The following is a 20,220-nucleotide window of genomic DNA, read 5'->3' as shown; positions in this document are numbered from 1 at the left end:
AATTTTAATGAGGACCAACTGTAAGACTGGACTGTTTTCCATATTCTTGTTTAGGTCTAGTTTTGAGACCTACATGGATTTACCATGACAAATTATTTTGATGACCAAAAATTCCCTCTTACACTACTGGGGAATTGACACCCCGCCTTGAGACCACCCAGATGATTAAGGTATTTTGAGGCATATTACTGGCCAATCACAGATGTATGTATTGGCGTAACAGACACTATTAGAGCATGTAATGCTCCTATTAACAGGGTGCCGTATTTGGCACCATTCATAAGAGATGAACACGGGCATTAAAATGCATGCTTTCCTATGAGGATATTAGTTTGTATTGCCTCTGCTTTGCCATGAACAATTATTGTGTCTAATTATACACACTGGCCAAATATATATATATAATTATACGAATTGAGGATAGAATACATCTACTAATATGATGATTTCCACCATAGATCAACATTGATCGCGTTTCATGTCGCAGTTTAATCAAAGATATGAACATGGGCTGTTGGTTATGGTGCCAGCGTTAAATATTGCCTCTACTCTCCTATATTGGAGGATCGGTTTCTGTCCTTATTGTGCCTCTGTTCGAGTCGATTTGTGCTGCCTTCCATTGAGCGCTATGTACCCACTGCGCATGCGGGCTTTGAATGGCCGATGGGGGACATGCGCAGAAAAAATGATTCATGATGGTGCCTTCAGACCCTTGTGGGCTATAGATGCAGTGGGTGCCCTTTTGAGGGACTGTGTCTCTGCACGATGAGTTCCACTTTTGACCTATCCGGAGATAGTGCAGTCAGTTCCGGGCTGTATACACGCAGGTCTCGTGCTGAGGTGTATTGATGGGCGATATGCGTGTTGGAGACTGGGTTATGTTAAATGTCAGTGCATTCTCTTGTTGACACATGCCCACCCCCCGGTGTCTTGCACGTCTATCAGTAAACGCAGTATAATACGAGGATTTTGTTTACATCCGTGAAAGGGGCGTTACCGAAATCATGACAGGCGTACTTGATGTGAGGAAGTGAATGAGACACTTTACAACCAATGGGTGAGTCTCCTTTAGTCGTGACATGCGCAGTGGTGTTAAGGGGGTGTGTCCCTTCATAGCGTCCGGAGCTGGCGAACGCTGTGGCGGTAACTATAAAATAAGGGATATCAGGCCAGCACATCGACTATACCACATCAGGACACTATTTTCACTGAGACCGGCCCTCCTGATGAGCCCAGATGGGGCGAAACGCGTCGAGGCGCTTCACGTATATGGCAGAAGGCGTTTGACACGATGAGTATCTGCAGCATTTGATCACTGAGGGTTTGAACTATTTATTCATTGGCACTGTTTCTCCAGTCAGGTGGCATGCATTGGTCACTATACATCTAATCTTTGGCTACTGAGTGATTGATCATCTGTGGAGGTTGCATTTTTGTGCCATTTTGATCTAACCTCAGGTTAATGATATTCCATATGCTGTGGACTTTATCTATTGTATCTGTTGTATCTACTTGACTCGTGTCACTGATATGCCATCACCTTAATGCCAGTACATAAATGTGTTCCTTTTGATTTTTAATTGGATTTGGGGATTAGGGTCCTCTTTAACACAGTTGATCTCTGTCTATTGATAGGGGCCCCCTTAGCATCGGGGAAGGGATCCCCAGGGGCTGTAGGGTACATCAGGGTCCACAGGGACAGCCATCGTTGAGCGGGGGCGCCACAACGCTCCCCCTAGGGTGCCAACCTCCGCTGCAAGGAAGGATTGAGCCATAGACGATAATAGGGACTCCTAGGTAACCCCCATTACATGTTTTTATTTGGGTACTGATTGGACACGTTTTTTTGTTGTTTTTTTGTTCTGTTCACTCTGTGGTGTGACCTTTGGTCTTTTAATAATAAAGTATCGTTGTTAGGGTTTTTTCATATGATTTCCTGTTCTGAGACCCTTTACATTTGACAGTTATTTTTGCTAGCAATTCGGAATTGGAATGGCCAGTTTTTTGACAGGTCCGGTTAATTCAGATATATGGATGGAGGATGCAAATCAGGCGTTCAACATTGGTGGTACTATAGATAATAATACTGGTCCGCAGGCTCTAAAGAATCTGTTTAATGAAACATACGTTGGTTATAAAAACTATCTTAAATCCTGGTGGGAGATCAGGACATTGGAAAATTATTTGAAAAATCGTATTGTACCAAGAGGGCTTAGAATCAACATTAATCCTTCCCTAAGAGTTACCTCACCTGAGTTCTTGAATATCTGGACAAAGGAATCTATTGAGGCATCATTAAGGTTCATGCAAATTTTATTAGCAGAAGAGAAGAAAATATTTGAGAGGTCTAATAGCCAACTCAATTTATTAATTGAGCAAACTCTCAAGCATAAAACGGACTCTGATTTTGCCAGAAGGGAAGGTCTGTTACAAACCTCTGTAGAAAGATATCAGGCTCTCCTGAAGGAAAGAAAACACCTTCAGTTTCAAAGGGATCTGAGGGACTTCAGTGAGAACCAAGTTTTCAATTTCCAAACAGAAAGACAGTCAGAGGCATCGTCGTCTGACTTAGAAGCCTCAGATACAGAAAGAGCAGATAGTGTACCATTATTCAGAGGTTCTTTTTCGAAACAAAGATGGCAGGGTGGAAGGGGGAGAAGAAGGGGAAGAGGGTCATACAGGGGCAGTATGAGACAAGAAGTATCTTACTCAAAAGTAAATATGTCATCGGTACCTGCGGGACCGTCTTCCTTAAATACCCCCTCCCCCATTACACCCTTATCCTCTTCGTCCTCTTTTTTGGAGCGGGGTGCGAGGGCAGGCTATCATCTAAGAACCCGGTTCAACTAACTAAGGGTCAAATTATAAATCTATCCTCGCACACCCTTAGTAAAGAAGAATCTATTGTACTGTCAAGAGGACTGAATTTTGTCCCCACGAATAGCTATAATTGTTTTGAGTGGGTGAAGGACCTCAACCTGTTCTGCAGAAAACTAAAATGGAAAAAATTTTTTAGACATAATGACCGAGAGGAGTGCTATAGACAAGGCCTCAGTGATGAGGACATTGAGAGTTATCAAGCACTCTTGGGTCTCCTCAGAGAGAATGAGAATCTCCCAGTGGATGGAAAAGGTCCCTTTACTAAACTCAAAAACAAGAGTGAAAAGATGCCACCTCAAGGTGATACTAAGAACATTGATATTTTTGCATCATTAGTTGAGAGGGATCTTAAAAAGATCATGAAAAGAACTAACTGGGATGACGAGGAGAATCTGACAATAGGGGAACGGAATGCCCTCATGGGTTTAAAGAGAAATGACCATCTGATTATTAAATCATCCGATAAAGGTGGTAATCTTGTGATTATGAATCATCCAGAATATCGCAAGATGTGTCTAAATATTCTGCAGGACGCTTCTACATATGAGGTCCTGAAGGTAAGTCCTTTATTGGACTATAAGGCAGAACTTAGATCCTTGGTTAATGAGGCTCTCTTGAATAAATTAATTTCCAAAACTGAATCTGACTTCCTTGTACCCAAGTTTCCAATGATAGCGACCTTTTATGCACTTCCTAAAGTGCATAAGGGTATAGATCCTTTGAAAGGACGCCCAATTGTCTCAGGGGTGGACTCCCTGATACAAAACTGTGGGATTTATGTAGATCAAATTCTGCGTCCATTTGTGACCTCACTTCCCTCATATTTGAGGGATACATCAGACCTATTATTAAAACTTGAAGGTATCCATCTTGAGGAAGGTACTTGGCTGGGTTCTATTGATGTAGAAGCATTATACAGTAGTATCCCACACCAGGAAGGGATTAGCAGTGTCGAATACTATCTACAACAAAGGTCAATTGCCTGCAGAAAGCACAATAGCTTTTTATCATCTCTTCTCCATTTCACCCTCACACGTAATGTTTTCACCTTCGACGGTAGGTTTTTCCACCAGCTCAGGGGCACTGCGATGGGGAGCCCCTGTGCCCCGTCGTATGCAAATTTGTTCCTGGGCTGGTGGGAGGAGACTATTGTGTTCGGAGGTGACACAAAATGGTGGCAGCAATACATCTCTATGTGGTATCGCTATATAGATGATGTTTTTGTTGTATGGTCGGGATCGAAACAACAATTTGAGATGTTTGTTAACGAGCTTAACCATAATGATATTAATCTCAGATTCACCTTTGAAATTGAGAAGCAAGAACTGGCCTTCCTGGACATTAAAATCAGGAGAGAATCTTTTGGGAATATTTCAACAAGTATCCATCGTAAACCCACTAGTACCAACAGTTTGCTTCACTGGCAGAGTCATCATCCTGTCCCTCTCAAGAGAGGAATCCCTAAAAGCCAGTTCCTTAGACTGAGGAGAAATTGTTCGAGAAAAGATCTTTTTTATAGTCAGGCTGGTGACATGTTTAATAGATTCAGGGAAAAGGGATATCCGACACATGTCTTGGATGCAGCATTAAATTTTGCTGAAAGAGCGGATAGGCAGAAACTCCTACAGAAACGTACGGAAAGGGATACATCTGAAATAGTCAGAATTATTGGTACATTTGATGATAAACATCAAGAAGTTAGGAGAATTATTACAAGACACTGGGATATTCTTAAATTAGATCCAGACATTGGAAGTCTGATAGGCGAACGCCCTAATATCACATTCAGGAAAGGGAAGTCCATTAGAGACATGTTAATACATAGTCAATATAAGAGGCCTGAACCGAAGGGTACTTGGCTTGAGAGGAAACCTATCGGTTTCTTCAAGTGTGGGGACTGTAGCCTATGTAGGTGGATGAAACCCAACAAATTCTTCTGTAGTGCGGCCACGGGAAAAACCTTCTATCAACGTAATTTCTCAAACTGTAAGACCACTGGAGTGATCTATCTAGCCACTTGCTCTTGCCCTAAGGATTATATAGGGAAAACCAAGAGGGAATTCAGACGCAGAGTAGGTGAGCACATGGGAGATATCAGGAATGGGAGGGACACCCCCTTGGCTAAGCACATGCTATTAGTCCACAATAATTCCCTTGCGGAGGTCAGGTTCATGATTATTGAGGTAGTGAACATTAACCCTAGAGGAGGCAACACAGATAAAACCATCCTAAAAAGAGAGTGTGAATGGATATTCAGGATGGAGAGTCGTGAACCAAGGGGATTAAATGAACAATTATCTTTTGCCTGTTTTTTGTGAATTTTTTCTGTGATTCTACATCCTTCTTCATGGGTTTGATTCATAACTAATTTTGAATCAACCCAGATATAATTTTAATGAGGACCAACTGTAAGACTGGACTGTTTTCCATATTCTTGTTTAGGTCTAGTTTTGAGACCTACATGGATTTACCATGACAAATTATTTTGATGACCAAAAATTCCCTCTTACACTACTGGGGAATTGACACCCCGCCTTGAGACCACCCAGATGATTAAGGTATTTTGAGGCATATTACTGGCCAATCACAGATGTATGTATTGGCGTAACAGACACTATTAGAGCATGTAATGCTCCTATTAACAGGGTGCCGTATTTGGCACCATTCATAAGAGATGAACACGGGCATTAAAATGCATGCTTTCCTATGAGGATATTAGTTTGTATTGCCTCTGCTTTGCCATGAACAATTATTGTGTCTAATTATACACACTGGCCAAATATATATATATAATTATACGAATTGAGGATAGAATACATCTACTAATATGATGATTTCCACCATAGATCAACATTGATCGCGTTTCATGTCGCAGTTTAATCAAAGATATGAACATGGGCTGTTGGTTATGGTGCCAGCGTTAAATATTGCCTCTACTCTCCTATATTGGAGGATCGGTTTCTGTCCTTATTGTGCCTCTGTTCGAGTCGATTTGTGCTGCCTTCCATTGAGCGCTATGTACCCACTGCGCATGCGGGCTTTGAATGGCCGATGGGGGACATGCGCAGAAAAAATGATTCATGATGGTGCCTTCAGACCCTTGTGGGCTATAGATGCAGTGGGTGCCCTTTTGAGGGACTGTGTCTCTGCACGATGAGTTCCACTTTTGACCTATCCGGAGATAGTGCAGTCAGTTCCGGGCTGTATACACGCAGGTCTCGTGCTGAGGTGTATTGATGGGCGATATGCGTGTTGGAGACTGGGTTATGTTAAATGTCAGTGCATTCTCTTGTTGACACATGCCCACCCCCCGGTGTCTTGCACGTCTATCAGTAAACGCAGTATAATACGAGGATTTTGTTTACATCCGTGAAAGGGGCGTTACCGAAATCATGACAGGCGTACTTGATGTGAGGAAGTGAATGAGACACTTTACAACCAATGGGTGAGTCTCCTTTAGTCGTGACATGCGCAGTGGTGTTAAGGGGGTGTGTCCCTTCATAGCGTCCGGAGCTGGCGAACGCTGTGGCGGTAACTATAAAATAAGGGATATCAGGCCAGCACATCGACTATACCACTTCAGGACACTATTTTCACTGAGACCGGCCCTCCTGATGAGCCCAGATGGGGCGAAACGCGTCGAGGCGCTTCACGTATATGGCAGAAGGCGTTTGACACGATGAGTATCTGCAGCATTTGATCACTGAGGGTTTGAACTATTTATTCATTGGCACTGTTTCTCCAGTCAGGTGGCATGCATTGGTCACTATACATCTAATCTTTGGCTACTGAGTGATTGATCATCTGTGGAGGTTGCATTTTTGTGCCATTTTGATCTAACCTCAGGTTAATGATATTCCATATGCTGTGGACTTTATCTATTGTATCTGTTGTATCTACTTGACTCGTGTCACTGATATGCCATCACCTTAATGCCAGTACATAAATGTGTTCCTTTTGATTTTTAATTGGATTTGGGGATTAGGGTCCTCTTTAACACAGTTGATCTCTGTCTATTGATAGGGGCCCCCTTAGCATCGGGGAAGGGATCCCCAGGGGCTGTAGGGTACATCAGGGTCCACAGGGACAGCCATCGTTGAGCGGGGGCGCCACAACGCTCCCCCTAGGGTGCCAACCTCCGCTGCAAGGAAGGATTGAGCCATAGACGATAATAGGGACTCCTAGGTAACCCCCATTACATGTTTTTATTTGGGTACTGATTGGACACGTTTTTTTGTTGTTTTTTTGTTCTGTTCACTCTGTGGTGTGACCTTTGGTCTTTTAATAATAAAGTATCGTTGTTAGGGTTTTTTCATATGATTTCCTAGGGAATTTGACCTCAGGCTTCCAGTTTATGTTTTAAGGGTGGAAGGGGCAATCACTTTCACACAGGGCCCTGTAGGTTTGGATTTCTTTTTCCTTTAATAAAGAAGACCATTTAAAAACTGCATTTTGTGATTACCTGTGTTATCTTTGTTTAATATTTACATTTGTTTGGTGATCTGAAACATTTAAGTGCGACAAACATGCAAAAGAATAGGAAATCAGAAAGGGGGCAAACACTTTTTTTTACAAAACTGTATATATCATACACATATACTAATAATAACAGGTTTATGACAAAAGTCTCCCTTACTTTCAGGTAACTCTTTAGAATTAGCTAACATCTCTATATTAAGAATAATACTAATTATGGCCATTGTATTCTGCGTGCTCACCAGTTTTATCCTTTGCGGGCTCTGTCTGTAGTCTTCAGTTGTCTGTGAGCTAGAGGAAGGTGACTAGCTTCTATGATGTCTCACATGCATCGTGTAAACAAACAGGGATTCTTGCTCTACTTTCTCTATAATAAACAGAAGCAGTAGAAGCATTGAGCAAATTCTACAGCATCATTGAGCAGTGTATCTGGGAATCCAACACTGTAGTAAAATACATTTGCTTGAAGCTGCAGCAGAAGCTACTTGTTCCTGCTGAGTGCTCCTCATTTTCATTCCCCCTTTCAACTTATATGATCAGATTAAAAAAAATATATAATGAAAATAACACTCTCCTCCCATTAAAAATACATATATACTGCTCTTTATTGTTGCAATTTGTGTTCCCATCTTAAAAAGCAAGCACCTTTCCACATGGACCACAGATTCTGACTACTAGTTCTCAAGAATGGGTTTCTTGCTCCATTGGAAAGGAGCACTTATCTAATTGTCTGTGGAACTTCTGGAGATTATCATGCACAGCTGGAAATAACGCCTTAAAGAGGCCCCGTTACACACTTCAATGTCCCAGCGATCCCACCAACGATCCGACGTGGCTGGGATCACTGGGACATAGTTAGCTGATCGCTGGTGAGCTGTCACATAGGCAGACTCACCAGGGATCAGGACCAGCGAGCATGCTGGTATCCATGGTAAACAGCGGGTAACTAAGCGCCGCATGGCACTTAGTTACTCGTTGGTTCACTTGGATACCCGATCTGGACCAGCGAGCACACTGGTATCCATGGTAAACAGCGGGTAATTAAGCGCCGCACGGCGCTTAGTTACCCACTGTTTACCCTGGATACCAGCTCCCAGCATCTGCTGTATGACGCTGGAAGCTTGCTGATCGTTGGTCTCTCGCTGTCACAAGCAGTGATGTGTGCTGCCCAGCGGGAGACCAATGATAGATTTATGGCCCAAACCATTAGGCAATGATTAATGATTAGCCAACTGATCGTTGATCGTTGCTACGTGTCACACACAAGAATGTCGTTTTGACATCGCTGCAATGTCACCAAACTCGTGACGTTGCAACGATATCGTTCACAATATCATTGCGTGTAATGGGGCCTTTACTGTAAATACCTTGCAAAAATCACTAAAGTCCCCTAATTCTGTAGATTTTTTTTCCCATTTTTCACTGCGTCACTCCATTGAAGAGATATTCACATTTCTGGCATTTGGATCGTAATATGTGAACCCTTTGTTTGCATGCCTGTTGGTTGTTTCTTCAGGGTTTTCTATGGAAGTGTATGTTTTAAACCCTTTCTCTCAGATGCTGTCAGTCACACTTTGGCAGATGATATAAAAGTCAAGCAATCTTCGATGCTGCAAAGCTGAGATTGATTGGGCACATCTTAGAAGGTTGAGAGAAAACATGCCCTTAGAGAAAACAGAAAAAAAACAACTGCTGGTCTGAAAACAGAGATTTCCCATATTAAGCTGCAAAATCAATAAATGTGAATATCTCTGCAGTGGAGCTGGACTCAGACCCAGATTTTTACAGGTTAGGTAACTCAATTTTTTTTAGCAGAGTGATAAGTCCTCTTTAAATATTGAATGAAATTCTCATTAAATAATCTAATCTATATAGATACAGGAATTGTTTGTGCGTAGTTGTTTTCTTGACTTCACATCTCAAGTGTTTCCATCATAGCTTTCCAAGCATGTGGTTGCCTAAGAACACGACCTAGGGAGAAGAATGACGCTTATTATGTTCATTAATAATGATGGAAAGTTGAGGACATTCTGTCTCATTACAGTGATGACTACCCACAATAATTTAACGTCTGCTGCTTTAAAATATCAAAATAGTTTTCTTTTTGGCCGAAGTATGTATGGTCGTAGTATTATTAAGCTCAATAAGCACATTAAGTCCCTAATACAGCAAGATACAGTAGTGTAGCTACCAGGGGGGGCAGAGGGGGCGGTCGCCCAGGGCCCTGCACTCTGAGGGGGCCTATCCAGAGCAACGCTACTGTAAATGTATCCAGCGTGCACACTGCGCCAATACTACACTGCTGCCCAGCCGCTATGGGCCCTTGAGCAGGAGGGGGGGCCGGTGCCAGCAGTGGGCTCCCGACCGTCATCACGGGGTCAACTGTATCGTCTGGATGCCGATACAGCTGACGGCAATGATGAGAGAAGGTGCACTGCGCTCCCTCTCCCATCATCCCCCTGTCAGCGTCTGACATACCGACACCGATACTGACAGGGGGTCGCAATGACATCACTACTCAGCGCCTGTAGTCCGGAGATGAGCAGGCACTCAGAGCAGCTGAGGAATGAAGATGAGAGGTGAGTATTGTATTTATTGTTTTATGGGGCTGCATTATGCTATAGAGTTTGCCTATTGGGGTGCATTATATTAAAGTCTGCATATGGGGGGTTGCCTTTTATTAAAGTCTGCCTATGGGGGTGCATTTTATTAGAGTCTGTGTATGGGGGGCTGCATTTTATTAGAGTCTGCCTATGGGGGTGCATTATATTAAAGTCTGCCTATGGGGGGTGCATTATATAACTGAGCCTGCCAATAGGGAGATGTATTATACTATAGGGGCTGCCTATGGGGGTGCATTATATTAAAGTCTGCCTATGGGGGGCTACATTTTATTAGAGTCTGCCTATGGGGGGCTGCATTTTATTAGAGTCTGCCTATGGGGGGCTGCATTTTATTAGAGTCTGCCTATGGGGGACTGCAATATACCATATAGAGTCTGCCTATGGGGGACTGCAATATACCATATAGAGTCTGCCTATGAGGGGCTGCATTATACCATATAGAGTCTACCTATGAGGTGTGCATTATACTATATGGAGGGTATCTAGGGGCCATCTTAGTGGCGAGGGGGCCATCATACAGTGTTAGAGCTATCAATCAGTTTGGGGGCTACTAAGAGGTCAGTATATATACAGTGTGGTAGTTCACTCCTGTGGCGGCACAGAGAGGTAGGAAAAATGGGTACACCGTCTCTTTAAGTCCTTGTTGGTTTATTATTAGGCCACATAAACCAACTCACATGAACAAAAACTCAGCCTTTCTGGCTAAAACAGGAACAAAACAATCAAAAGGAACAAAACAACAATGCTGCAACACAGTCCGTATGTTGCGGGCGGCAACCCCGCACTGCAGCAGCACAGGTTCAGTCTGTGCCCGACGAGCCAGGCTGGCACCTGAGATATTCACCTGTCTCTGGTCCATCGGTGCTTGCTGTTGTCTGGCACGTCATCTGTCAGTGACGTTCAGACTGCAGGGGGCACGGCACTGACAGATGACGTGCCAGACAGCAGCAAGCACCGATGAACCGGGGACAGGTGAATATCGCTACACTTACCCGTCCTGGCGAGGTCTCTGCAGCCCTGTTCTCCCACGGTCTCCCTTCCTGCCTTCAGTGGTCACGTGATACCGCTCATTTAACTCATGAATATGCGCATATTCATGAGTTTAATGAGCGGTGCCATGTGACCGCTGAAGGAAGGAAGGGAGATCGCGGAGAAGCTGGGGGCTGCAGAGACCTCGCCAGGACGGGTAAGTATGAGCTGACACCCCCGCCCCCCCTCCCCCTCTGACCACCTGGTGTTTATGACTCGAATATAAGCAGAGAGGGGGAATTTCAGCCCAAAAAAATGAGCTGAAAATCTCGGTATTTCTCCCTTTTTGGGCCTGAAAAATATGTGATATCATTACATTGGGAAGCATTTTTTTGCCCCTTATATTTTTGACTGATATCTGGCCTTTATAATATCTGTAGTATCTTTTTATGCCAATTGTAAACCTTTTTTGTGCAATAGACTAACATTACTTTTACTCTATACCATGAACTTTTTGCGGCTTTTATCTGTATTGTTGTCCCTGTTTACATTTTTGTTGCACTGATGCCTTGTATTAATTGAAATAAATATTTGGAATACTTTTGGTAAAAAGCTTCCTTGTTTTTTTAGGATTTGTCTATGGCAAGATATGCTGAATAATGGTAATATTGAGCGTTACTGAGCAAAAAAGTAGTGCAATTAGAGTTGAATGAATCAGGAAAAGTTCAGATTCGCCTTTGTACACAAATTTTCCTGGAAATTTCAATTTGTAGAGAAGTTATTCTCAAAGTTGACCAGACTGAGTTTGTGACTTTATATGGATGATCTTTTAGGTGAAGTAGATGCAGGATAAGACAAAAGGAAAATAACTTTGATAACAATGGGCAAATGTGATCTGATGTTGACAAGATAATGGATTGCTATTTGTATACTGGCTACAATTAATGAATTTCCAAGAAAAACGAGACCCATAGGAGCATTGATTCAAAACACATATAAGGTTAACCAACAGTTTTATAGTAATCATCTCCTCCCTTGTTTCAGTATACCACCCTACCCGCGCCCTCCGTTCTGCTGATGACCTGAGGTTAGCATCCTCAATAATCAGAACCTCCCACTCCCGTCTCCAAGACTATACACGTGCTGCGCCAATTCTTTGGAATGCACTTCCCAGGTCAATACGATTAGTCCCCAATCCCCACAATTTTAAACGTGCCCTGAAAACGCATTTATTCAGACTGGCCTACCACCTCAACACATTAACTTAATCTATCTCTGTGTGGCACAGCCAAAAGTTTTTCCATAACCAGGTTCCCTGCATCATGTTCCCACATGCTTTATGCATCCATTAGCCCTCTGTGTCTGTACTGTTACACACTTAACACTATGGCTGGTCCATACAATCAGGCCAACTGTTACCACCCACCTTTCGTGTCTACCTCTTTCCTCATAGACTGTAAGCTTGCGAGCAGGGCCCTCATTCCTCTTGGTATCTGTTATGATCTATGTGATTAATGTTATGCTGTAATGTCTATTGTCTGTACAAGTCCCCTCTGAAATGTAAAGTGCTGCGGAATATGTCGGCGCTATAAAAATAAAATGTATTATTATTATTATTAATCATAATGAGCAATCACATCCCGATTTACGTAAGAAGAAATATGATAATTCATTAGAATATCAGCTCATGTCATAGCACCAAGCATTGCAATGTCAGACCATAGTTCGAAGGGATAATATATCAACTGTTTAAAATTCCATTTGCTGCCAAGTACATTATTGCGATCATACAGATTTCATAGCACCAAAATGAGGAGAAAATGGGGCTATTATGACAAACACATATACTGTATGTAACAATTTATGCCTATTTAAAACTTCAAATGAGGTAGACCTCTTGAGTGATACAGAGATTTACACAAGGGGTGGACATACCGCTGGTGCAGATGCACCGGAGCCCGGAGGTGCAGGGGGGCCCTTGCAGGGCGGCTAATAATGAGGGCCAGATTGCTCTTATGAGTGACTCCACTGCCTACAGGAGAAAATGGCAGAGGAGCTGCAGTAATCCATCCTCTGCTTCCTGCCTGGCGCTTTCTCTCTGACCCAGGCGTGATGACGCTAGCATGCAGCACTCGCCTGTATCAGAGAGAAAGTTGCCAGAGACGACAATGCTGCGGGGAAACAGATGGAAAGATGAGTGGCGTTGTTTTGGGTTTTTTTTACCAATACACGGGGGAGAATAATAATGGGGATGGTGAAGAACAATGATGGAGGTGGGGCAGAACAATGATGGAGGTCGGGGAGAACAATGATGAAGTGGGGAGAACAATGATGGAGGTGGGGAGAAAGATGATAGAGGTGGGGGAGAACAATGATAGAGGTGGGGGATAATGATGGAGGTGGGGAGAAAGATGATAGAGGTGGGGGAGAACAATGATAGAGGTGGGGGATAATGATGGAGGTGGGGGAGAAAGATGATAGAGGTGGGGGAACAAAGATGGAGGTGGGGAGAAAGATGATAGAGGTGGGGGAGAACAATGATAGAGGTGGGAGATAACAATGATGGAGGTGGGGGAGAAAGATGATGGAGGTGGGGAGAAAGATGATAGGGGTGGGGGAGAACAATGATAGAGGTGGGGAAGAAAGATGATAGAGGTGGGGAGAACAATGATGGAGGTGGGGAAGAAAGATGACAGAGGTGGGGAAGAAAGATGACAGAGGTGGGGGAGAACAATGATGGAGGTGGGGGGAGAAAGATGATAGAAGTGGGAGAGAACAATGATGGAGGTGGGGCAGAACAATGATAAGGGTGGGGGAGAACAATGATAAGGGTGGGGGAGAACATTGATGGAGATGGGGAAAGCAATGATGGAGGTGGGAGACAGCAATTATGGGGTGGGGGAGAAAAATGATGAAGGTGGGGAAGATGACAAAGGCAAGATGTGAGGGAGAGGACAATGATGAGATGTGGGGGAGAGGACAATGATGGAAGTGGAGAGAGAACAATGATGGCGTGGAAGGGAGGATAATGAGGGGTGGGAGAGATGACAATGATGGATGTAAGGGAGATGACAATAAGCGAGGTGGAGGAGATGACAATGAGGGATGTGGGGGAGGGGACAATGAGGGGGTGGGGGAGGGGACAATGAGGGGATGTATTGGGTTGGGAGTAAGGGGGACTTATAATGGACTTATAAACAGGGGGAGGGGAAGGTGGACATTAGATATGAATGTAAAATGAATTGGTTGGTGGAGAGGGTGCTAAGTCCCTCATAGTGTCATATTGAATTATGAGGTGGGGGAGGACGCTATCTGGGACTTTATTGTGGAGTGGGAGAGGAGGGGATAAGGTGCATAGGACCCTTTATAATGAACTGAAGGGTGAGCGAAGACACTGTCATGAACTTGTAATGAATTGGGAGGTGGCGGAGGATGCTCAGCACCTGATGTCTTCTCCCACCCCCATATTCATTATGATGCTATGAAGGACGTACAATGAATTGAGGGGTGGTGCGGGGAGAGGACAGGACAGGGACTAAGGTTATGTGCACATGTTCAGGATGTGCAGGAGAAAATTCTGCTTCATGTCCTAATGTGTTGGCAGGAAGAATACTGTGTAAAACAATTTTTTTCCCACACAATTTTGACATGCTTTTGTTGCGTATTTTCCTCCACTCATAATTATGGGTGAAATAAGCTGAAAGAATTGATAGTATGCAGATTTTAACCCCTTTCCTACATTAGACGTACTATCCCGTCCATGTGACCTGGGACCTAAGTCCCAAGGACGGAATAGTACGTCATAGCGATCAGGGGCACCCCCCATTTTTTTGTGTGCACCAAGCCTTATAGGTATTTGGGGAGAGTCACAGAGACTCAATAATTTATATTATTGGGCAACAGAGATTAAAGTTAATGGAGGCACAGTGCTGTTTATCACTTTATATTTTGATTGATGTGTGGATAATAGTGTATTAATGGTGGAGTACATATTTTCAGGGCTGCGACAATCATTGTGACAAGATGAGTCGTGGCTGGGAGATGTCGACATGAAGGTCTGACCAGATGGAGAATAAACAGCAGAAAAGATGTCAGCTGTAAGTTCCTGTATGTAATTATTATTCTGTATTTGTTCTGTGTGACTTGGAGTGATAATATTATCTGTAAAATCCCTTAGGACATATTCACACGTTTGTGTGAAATGTCCGTGTGCTGCCTGATTTTTTTTTTATTTGATGGCACAAGGACTTGTGGGTAGTAGAGTTGAGCGAAACGGGTCGAAAAATTTCAAAAGTCGCCGACTTTTGGCAAAGTCGGGTTTCATGAAACGAAACCCGACCCTAGGATGAGGTCGGCCACGAGGTCGGCGACTTACGCGCCAAAGTCGCGTTTCAAAAGTTTGTTTTGCGCTCTTTTTCAGCCAATCAGGATCCACGGACACTGTGGGCAACGTGATGACATAGGCAGGGGTCACCACCATCTTTCACAAAGGCATGCAAGTGATTGGCTTGCTTTGGTGGGCGTCACAGGGGTTATAAAAGGGCGTGCACGCCGACCGCCATCTTACTTCTGCCGATCTTAGCATAGGGAGAGGTTGCTGCTGCTGATTCTGTAGGGAGAGCGTTAGGCAGGGAAGAAGAAAAAAAACTGCTTCTGCTGCTAGTGATTTTGCTTGTACAACACACCAGTCACTGTGTGTGCAGTGCAAGGGGAGGCTATATTGTGGTGGATCAGCGGTGTTGGTTGTTAGGCTGCCTTCTAAGGCTTCCTGACAGCTGCATTGCTGTTTACCCACTGCTCTGCAAACTGCTTTTTTAAAAGCAATCCCAATTTTTTTTTTTGTCCTGCTGAGGTACTGAGCGTGCATTTTTTCACACCATACAGCGGTGTACGCTCCTCACACAGTACCGTGTAACGGCTGTTATCACAGCCACAGTGACGCTATCTGTGTGTCACTCTGTGAGAATAAGTCGAGGACATGTTCCGTTCTTACAGACCTGCACCTACTAGTTTTGTCTAGCTTTCAAACAGTTAAATATATTTGCTGTTTGATCACATTCAAAACTATAGAGAGACAGCGTGTGTCAGTCCGCATACTTAAAAAACACGGAGCTTGACAATTTTACGTACACCGGACAGCCGTGTACGTGCACGCTCCTCTCAGTACCGTGTAACGGCTGTTATCACGGCCACAGTGAAGCTATCTGTGTGTCACTCTGTGAGAATAAGTCAAGGACATGTTCCGTTCTTACAGACCTGCACCTACTAGTTTTGTCTAGCTTTCAAACAGTTAAATATATTTGCTGTTTGATCACATTCAAAACTATAGAGAGACAGCGTGTGTCAGTCCGTATACTTAAAAAACACGGAGCTTGACAATTTTACGTACACTGGACAGCCGTGTACGTGCACGCTCCTCTCAGTACCGTGTAACGGCTGTTATCACGGCCACAGTGAAGCTATCTGTGTGTCACTCTGTGAGAATAAGTCGAGGACATGTTCCGTTCTTACAGACCTGCACCTACTAGTTTTGTCTAGCTTTCAAACAGTTAAATATATTTGCTGTTTGATCACATTCAAAACTATAGAGAGACAGCGTGTGTCAGTCCGTATACTTAAAAAACACGGCGCTTGACAATTTTACGTACACCGGACAGCCGTGTACGTGCACGCTGCTCTCAGTACCGTGTAACGGCTGTTATCACGGCCACAGTGAAGCTATCTGTGTGTCACTGTGGAAGGATAAGTGGAGGACTTGTTCCGTTCTTACAGACCTACACTCTAGGGAAATTCCTATTCTGCCCAATTCTACATACACCTTGTAGTTTGTGATACACTAGCCAATTTCTGCCTGTGACATAGCGCTCTGATATTCAGTGGGCCTCACACAATCCAAAAGTGTCCAGTGTCCACTAGTGTGTGCAGAAATTCAAAATCTCCCTTATCCTGTAGTCACTTTTTTCACACCTGTGCCATCGAGCCTGTGACATAGCGCTGTGATATTCAGTGGGCCTCACACAATCCATAAGTGTCCAGAGTCCACAAGTGTGTGCAGAAATTCAAAATCTCTGTGATCCTGTAGTCACTTTTTTCACACCTGTGCCATCGAGCCTGTGACATAGCGCTCTGATATTCAGTGGGCCTCACACAATCCAAAAGTGTCCAGTGTCCACTAGTGTGTGCAGAAATTCAAAATCTCTGTGATCCTGTAGTCACTTTTTTCACACCTGTGCCATCGAGCCTGTGACATAGCGCTCTGATATTCAGTGGGCCTCACACAATCCAAAAGTGTCCAGTGTCCACTAGTGTGTGCAGAAATTCAAAATCTCCCTTATCCTGTAGTCACTTTTTTCACACCTGTGCCATCGAGCCTATGACATAGCGCTCTGATATTCAGTGGGCCTCTCACAATCCATAAGTGTCCAGTGTCCACAAGTGTGTGCAGAAATTCAAAATCTCTGTGATCCTGTAGTCACTTTTTTCACACCTGTGCCATCGAGCCTGTGACATAGCGCTCTGATATTCAGTGGGCCTCACACAATCCAAAAGTGTCCAGTGTCCACTAGTGTGTGCAGAAATTCAAAATCTCTGTGATCCTGTAGTCACTTTTTTCACACCTGTGCCATCGAGCCTGTGACATAGCGCTCTGATATTCAGTGGGCCTCACACAATCCAAAAGTGTCCAGTGTCCACTAGTGTGTGCAGAAATTAAAAATCTCTGTGATCCTGTAGTCACTTTTTTCACACCTGTGCCATCGAGCCTGTGACATAGCGCTCTGATATTCAGTGGGCCTCACACAATCCAAAAGTGTCCAGTGTCCACTAGTGTGTGCAGAAATTCAAAATCTCTGATCCTGTAGTCACTTTTTTCACACCTGTGCCATCGAGCCTGTGACATAGCGCTCTGATATTCAGTGGGCCTCACACAATCCAAAAGTGTCCAGTGTCCACTAGTGTGTGCAGAAATTCAAAATCTCTGATCCTGTAGTCACTTTTTTCACACCTGTGCCATCGAGCCTGTGACATAGCGCTCTGATATTCAGTGGGCCTCACACAATCCAAAAGTGTCCAGTGTCCTCTAGTATGTGCAGAAATTCAAAATCTACCTTATCCTGTAGTCACTTTTTTCACACCTGTGCCATCGAGCCTGTGACATAGCGCTCTGATATTCAGTGGGCCTCACACAATCCAAAAGTGTCCAGTGTCCACTAGTGTGTGCAGAAATTAAAAATCTCTGTGATCCTGTAGTCACTTTTTTCACACCTGTGCCATCGAGCCTGTGACATAGCGCTCTGATATTCAGTGGGCCTCACACAATCCAAAAGTGTCCAGTGTCCACTAGTGTGTGCAGAAATTCAAAATCTCCCTTATCCTGTAGTCACTTTTTTCACACCTGTGCCATCGAGCCTGTGACATAGCGCTCTGATATTCAGTGGGCCTCTCACAATCCATAAGTGTCCAGTGTCCACAAGTGTGTGCAGAAATTCAAAATCTCTGTGATCCTATAGTCACTTTTTTCACACCTGTGCCATCGAGCCTGTGACATAGCGCTCTGATATTCAGTGGGCCTCACACAATCCAAAAGTGTCCAGTGTCCACTAGTGTGTGCAGAAATTCAAAATCTCTGTGATCCTGTAGTCACTTTTTTCACACCTGTGCCATCGAGCCTGTGACATAGCGCTCTGATATTCAGTGGGCCTCACACAATCAAAAAGTGTCCAGTGTCCTCTAGTATGTGCAGAAATTCAAAATCTCCCTTATCCTGTAGTCACTTTTTTCACACCTGTGCCATCGAGCCTGTGACATAGCGCTCTGATATTCAGTGGGCCTCACACAATCCATAAGTGTCCAGTGTCCACAAGTGTGTGCAGAAATTCAAAATCTCCCCTGTCCTATAGACACCTTGTACCTTGTTTTACATTACTATATAGTTTGTTGGATTTTGTCTACATGTCTACAAAAAATGAGGAAGGCTGGTGGAAGAGGCCGTGGAATTGGGCGGGGGTTGGCAGCTGGTAATGATGGTGTTGATGGTGGATCTGATGGTAGTGGCAAGAGCAAAATAGGACCGAATGCAGGAGGTGTTGAGCCTGCGTCATCGTCTGGCTCCATAAGGCTTCGAAGGCTTAGTTTTCTAGGAGTTGGCAAACCGCTTTTAAAGCCAGAGCATCAGGAAAAAGTTTTGTCTTACATTGCTGACTCAGCCTCCAGCTCTATCGCCTCCTCTTCTGAAGTTGTAAAAAGTAAAAGCACTGAGTCGTCATTGGAGGCTCATGTTCATGAACCACACCTTTCCTTGTGTCCTTCACCCCAACCAAGATTGAAGGATGACGCTGGCCATACTACTGATTACTCCATGGAGCTGTTTTCACATACCATGCCTGGATTATCAAGTCAAATGGTGAATTACCCAGGCCAAGATGAATCTGACATGGAGTGCACTGATGCACAGCCGCTGATGGATGATTCTGCTGGTACATTCACTCAGAGCACTACATTGTCCTCGCAGTGTACAGAGCCAGATTCTGACCCTGATGAGACTCAGGTGCCCCTTCCCGCACACTATACCACCATACACGGTGACACAGAGGAAGGTGCACATGACATTGAAGAGGAGGTGATGGATGACCCAGTTGTTGACCCAGATTGGCATCCATTGGGGGAAGAGGGTGCTGCTTACAATAGCTCAGATGAGGAGCATCCACAGCAGACATCAACATCGCAACAGCTGTTATCTGGCAGGCCCGGAGCACTCCAAAGACAGGTTCCAAAAATCAAAAGAGTTGCTGGACAGCTTGTCCAGAGGGTCAAAAGATCACAGCGTGCTAGGCCGCAAAATGTCTGCCAAAGTAGGAAGAGTGCAGTGTGGCACTTTTTTGAACAAAATCCTCATGATCAGGCCAAGGTTATCTGTAAGAAGTGCGCAAAGACCTTTAGCCGAGGGAAAAATCTGAAAAATTTGAATACCAGTTGCATGCTTAGACATTTAAACACCATGCACTTGCAAGCGTGGACACAACACCAAACCTCAAGTGCCACATGTGCAACTGATCACAACGAAGGTAGTCAGCAACGCTACATTGTTTCCCCCATCTGTAAGCCCACCGGTTAGCACAGCAGCAAATGTTGAGGTGTCGTTGCAAGGCCACAGCAGTCAGGGAATCCCACTGTTATATCAACAAAAGACTGATTCTAGGCCATCAGAAAGAACACCAACTCCATCACCATCATCAACCCTCTCTCAGTCCGCCCTGTCCACCGCTACTTCCAC

Source organism: Dendrobates tinctorius, unplaced genomic scaffold (genome assembly GCF_039654945.1).
Source record: "Dendrobates tinctorius isolate UK_male_01 unplaced genomic scaffold, ASM3965494v1 ptg000021l, whole genome shotgun sequence".
NCBI lineage: Eukaryota > Metazoa > Chordata > Amphibia > Anura > Dendrobatidae > Dendrobates > Dendrobates tinctorius.
Note: the sequence above shows the minus strand (reverse complement) of the source record.